This window comes from Mus caroli, unplaced genomic scaffold (assembly GCF_978045245.1).
Source record: "Mus caroli unplaced genomic scaffold, Mus_caroli_1 scaffold_10, whole genome shotgun sequence".
Lineage (NCBI taxonomy): Eukaryota > Metazoa > Chordata > Mammalia > Rodentia > Muridae > Mus > Mus caroli.
The window spans coordinates 44296408-44302407 of NW_028227265.1; positions in this window are offsets into that span (position 1 = coordinate 44296408).

The window sequence follows — 6000 nt, forward strand, 5'->3', positions numbered from 1 at the left end:
ACACCAGAAGAGGGCATTATATCCCATTACAGATGGTTGTGAGCCACCATGGTTGCTGGGAATTGAACTTAGGACCTTTAGAAAAGCAGTCACTGCTCTTAACTGCTGAGTCATCTCTCCAGCTCACATTGTGTCTATTTGATTTCTGCTATTCTTTTCCTGTGTACTTGATGTTTGTCTAGAGAAACAATTTTATTACTGAAGAACCCACATGCTGTTTGTTTGTTTGTTTATTTTTTGAGACAGGGTTTCTCTGTATAGCCCTGGCTGTCCTGGAACTCACTTTGTAGACCAGGTTGGCCTTGAACTCAGAAATCTGCCTGCCTCTGCCTCCCAAGTGCTGGGATTAAAGGCGTGCACCACCACCGCCCCTCTGGAGCTGAGTTTCTAACTGGCTGGCATTTCTAATGCAGAACAGGGCTATATGGGCTGCTGAATTGTCACCAACCATCTTGCTAAGCTGTGGAACCTATGTGTTAGGCTATCACCATGCCAGGCAAGATGTGCCCTTTAACATTGTAATGATACAACCATTGAAGGTACAATAAGTTTTCCAGTAGAATTAAAGCCCACTTCATAGGAAGCACCCCATTCATCTTCTTGTAAAACAGGGCAAAACCCTGTGGCTAGGAAACACTTGGGTCCTGATGAGGAATGTTAGCTTAGATGAAAATTATCATTAAATTGTCCTCTAAACATGTGTGCTTACACCCATATACTGCTGCTGCATTCAGCTGTGAAGTTCTTTTTTTTTTATTATTTAATTAGGTATTTTCTTCATTTACATTTCAAATGTTATCCCAAAAGTCCCCCTTACCATCCACCCCCCACTCCCCTACCCACCCACTCCCACTTCTTGGCCCTGGCGTTCCCCTGTACTGAGGCATATAAAGTTTGCACGACCAAGGGGTGGCCGACTAGGCCATCTCCTGCTACATATGCAGCTAGAGACACGAGTTCTGGGGGTACTGGTTAGTTCATATTGTTGTTCCACCTAGAGGGTTGCAGACCCCTTCAGCTCCTTTAGCTCTTGCCAGACTAGAGTCAAGCTCAACAGGGTCTTCTTTCCCAGCTGATTCCGCCAAGCCCGTTCCCTTGGCTGTGATTTCGCTGGATAGTAGGTAGGGACAGTGGGAATCTCGTTCATCCATTCATGCGCGTCACTAATTAGATGACGAGGCATTTGGCTACTTTAAGAGAGTCATAGTTAACTCCCGCCGTTTACCCACGCTTCATTGAATTTCTTCACTTTGACATTCAGAGCACTGGGCAGAAATCACAGCGCGTCAACACCCACCTCGGGCCTTCGCGATGTTTGTTTTAAACAGTCTCCCTGTTCCGCACCAGTTCTAGGTCAGCTGCTAGGCGCCCGCCGAGGTGAGACGCCCAGCGGGAAACCGCGGCGGGGGGTGGGGGGCGGACCCGGCGGGGGAACACCGAGGAGCTCCTCCATTGGGGGCCTTGTGACGAAAGGATGGACCATCTAGAGACTGCCATACCCGGGGATCCATCCCATAATCAGCCTCCAAATGCTGACATCATTGCATACACCAGCAAGAGTTTGGTGAAGAGAAGTTCTTGTTCCAGTTGGTTTCTAACTAGTCAAAGTATTGGGGGCAGGTGCTGTTACTGTGGTCTTCACCAGTGTTTTGGAACAGCATCCCAATACTCGGGCTTAAAGAGAAAAACATAATTGTATATGCATATCAACCCCTCAAGGCTTAGAAAACTCCGCAGAGGAGTTGAAAATGTAAAAACTGGGGAGGGGGGGGGTGAGGCTGATATCTTGAAGCAGAGAATTAAGAAAGTGACCAATGGGAAACCTTGGCCACAGTCATAGCAGCAAAGGAAGCAAAGCATAACTGACTTCTAGATCTAGGTAGGGTAGTCTACTCTTTAGGTTCTCATGGGCCATGTTGAATGAAGAATTCTCTTGAACTCATATTAAACACACAGACACTAATGAGAGCTGATGAGAAAAAGTCTGAAAAAAAAAAAAAAGCCGGGTGTAGTGGCACACACCTTTAATCCCAGCACTTGGGTGGCAGAGGCAGGCGGATTTCTGAGTTCGAGGCCAGCCTGGTCTACAAAGTGAGTTCCAGGACAGCCAGGGCTACACAGAGAAACCCTGTCTCGAAAAAACCAAAAAAAAAAAAAAAAGAAAAAAAGAAAAAGAAAAAGTCTGTACATAATTTTATGATATCTACCTTCACAGATAAGCAAAAAAAAAAAATCTGCATGTATTAGTTCTAATGATATAGTGCTCCATTTAGACTCTAAATTTTAGAGAGTCTTTTTAGAGTCTTTTTTGTTTCCTTGGGTGTCCTCCATCCCCACGGGCTCTTACAATACTTCTTCCTCCTCTTCCACCTAGTTCCCTGAGCCCTGAGGACTGAGTGTTCCAAGGTCTCTCACTTCCTTCACACTGTCCAGTTGTGGGTCTTTGCATTGTTAGCTTTCGTCTACTACAAGAGGAAGCTTCTCTGATGATGGCTGAGTGAGACACTCATCTGTGGGTGTAACAGAATCCCATTAGGAGTCATGTTATTGCTATGTAGCATGTAGTTTTAAAACATGCTTCCTCCTTTCCCCCAGGGCCAGGCTTTCGGTTTAGCTCCGAGATTAAGCTCCCGCCATCCCACGTTACCTCCTTTCTGTGCTCTGACATCTCCCGGTTTAGCTCCCAGATCAGCTGCCACCGGCCTCACTTCCAATTTGCCCATTCCTCCCGGCCAGCTTTGCTAAGCTTGTCAACAGCCAACCCAGCTGCTTTCTTTCTCCTCCTGACCTCCTTAGCGCTGTGGATGGAAAACACTAGACAGTTTTAAACTTAGCCAGATAACACAGTGGCTGGGCGAAGAATCTGCTGCCCTAACCCTATCAGTTAGCCTATGCCAGCCGTCTGCCAGTGTCCGAGGCCCCTGTTACCAGCCACCCAAGATTTTACATGGTCGTATGTGCCTCCTGTTCTAAAACCAGGCAAAAAGTCTCCCCTCTCTCTGCATCCCTTCTCTTTTTCCGGGGACCTGGAAGCCCCACCTTTCCTTTCGCCCAGAAATTGGCTTCTGCCATCTTTATGGACACAATCAAGAACCAATTAGGGAACCAGATTATAGTATCAGCTCTTCCCTCTACATTACTATGTTCTTTTAGCAGAACAATAATATTTGTCCTGGTCTGGCCTGTCTAGTCTCAGGTTCGTGGACATCTGGGCAGTGTCAGGCATGGGTGTCATCTCATGAAGTGGACCTTGAATCCAATCAGATAGTTGTCTCCATAACGTTTGTGCCACTATTGCACCAGCATATCATGTAGGTAGCTCCCCATTGTAGATCAAAGAGTTTGTAGCTGGACTGGGGTTTACTTTTCTCCTCTGGTAGAATGTCAAGTACCTGCTAGTACTATGAACCCTAGTCAGTAGGGAGTACCAGAAATCTTTAAACCAGGTTTCAAATTCTTTCATAACTGAATTGATAACATCATAAATTATTAAGTATTGTCAACATTTGACCTCAATGTAGCCATCTTACCTCCATAAAGTAAATGGTCACCATCAGCACTTTCCTGGGACTACAGATGATGTAATCCCTTTGCCCTTATGAAGCTGTCTTGACGATGATTTGCACAGTGTTAGTTGTTTTACGTAGGTATTTTTGATAGCTATGCAGTGATGCTTAATTAAGCAAGTTTTGGGTGGAAATGACATAACTGTTTTCAAATTGTACAAGTCCCTTTCTTTTACCAACCATCACCAGGTCACTGTTCATAGTTATACCACACCTGTTCACAATGTAAGAAAAAATATTAGCAGAAATTAATCAGGAGATAGTGGATTGAGAACCACAGTTTTATAAAATAGAGTTACTATCAATTATTTCTTGTTCAAACACAATCTTTGTTGTCTACAGTTTCCTGGCATATGTTAGTATGTCAGATTTTTTTTCTCATACTATTGATAGTCAAATTAATGATCTGCATAATTCTCTTATACTTGTCTATATTAATTAGGCCATAGAGGTAATGCATTCAATGTTGGACTCTATTAAAAAATTAGAAGGGAGAGTACAAGGATTCTCACATTCACTCTCGGGAAACTAGTAATGTGTAACCTGTTTTCTGCCCAGAAGGCTGGGAATGGAGTTAGCTAATTGCTTAGGTGATCCTTGCACTGGATCTCTTGGCCAGGGTCTCTTCTATGCTTCCACACCCAGGACTAGAGGTAGATAATAGCCTAGATGACCTTTGTGTTGTTATCCATATAACTGAGACCACCCCAGATCCTCCCCAAGTCCTTAAGATAACACATATATCCTATCCATAGAACCCATTGTCATGGAAGAAGTGACATGTACTTTGACAAGAGTTTCAATGTAATTATTTCTTCTTGTTCACATGGGACTGTGTTATACTAGGATGTGGGTTAAAATGGTGTGCCATGTCCGGCCCACCACAGGGCTAGGGCCGCTCATGCAGGTGGATGCAAGAAGTTTGACTGTACATGTCCCATGGCCCACGTCACCACACGGCAGGCGTCGGGCTGTGAGAAGCCACAGGACCCCACTCCACGGGTGGGGAAGCGCAGTCTGAGGTCCCTGCGGAAATGCCAGAGTTGTCTTGAACTCTTGGGCACCACAGACACCACTGGGTGCGTCGGAAGGGCTGAGAACAGAGTGTGGGCCTGCTGACGGACTTCAGCCCTGGCCAAAGGGAAAAGAAGGGGAGGAGAGCGCTCCGGCTGGGTCCCTCAGGGCAAGAGTCCTTGGCTTGCTCAGCTGACGGCTTGTTTTGGTGGTGACTGTGTCTGAGAGCATAGGGGGAGGCCTCATGCAGGAGATTAGACACGTGGGTCTTTAGAGAAAGACCTGCTCCATTGAGGCAGTTCATGGATTTATTGTCATGGCGGAAAGGGGAGCTGAGAGGGAGTAAAGGCAGAGAACGGCCGAGAAAAGGAGAGAGTAGAGAAGTAGAGGCTGGCCATGGCCACGTGGAGAGAGGGGGAAAGGGGATGTGGAGAGAAAGGGAGCAGGAAGGCAAGAGAGAGAGAAGAGTAAGAGAGTAAGAGAGGGAGGAGGGGGCAAACAGCCCCTTTTATAGTGGTTCGGCCTACCTGCTGTTGCCAGGTAACTGTGGGGAGGAGCATACCTGGCTGTTGCCAAGTAACTGTGGGGATGGAATCCAGACAGAATACCAGGGGCTTGGGGCATTGCCCTACATGACTGATGGCCACAGAATTATGGAGCTGAGGTCTTGTGTCAGGAGCCTAGTGTCTGGGGGCGTGGCAAACAGCCTTCTGTCCCTTGCGGGAACACCTGCTGGGTCTCTGGGGTTTAAACCTAGGGTCAACCAGAAAACAGGCTGACTTTCACGGTCCCACGATAGGGATTTTTTTTCCCCCAAATTTTATTGTACTTAAATATACCTAAAATAAACTGTCTTGGGTCATACTCTCGAAGTTTGAACCAACACTGGTTGTGTTGAGGCAGATTTCCTTTTGGCCTAGTGAGGATTGTTACTCTTTTGGCTGTGGCATTTGCAGAGATCCCCGCGATAATAGCCCACAGTTGAGTTACTATGAACTTTAAAAAAAAAAGATTTTGGAATTTTCCTTTTGATTTGAAAAGAGATTTTGTATTTTTAGAGATTAGACTTTTTAAAAGTGCTTCAACTGGTAAATGCTATGGTACTTTTAAGTTTGTAATATAGTTGTATTGGTGTATCAAGTTGACAAGGGGTTGGTTGTCCATGGCAGTTTTATGTCAATACGACACAAGCTAAAGTTATTTGAGAGGAGGAAACCTCAACTGAGAAATTGCTTCCATAAGATAGGGCTGTAGACAAACCTGTAGAACATATTATAAATCAGTAATTGACATAGGAGAGACAAGTCCATTGTGAATTGGGCCACCCCTGGGCTGGTGGTCCTCAGTTCTATAACCAATTAGGCTGAGCTAGCCATGAGGAGCTGTCCCATCTGAGTGCTACCATTTTGGCAACATATGT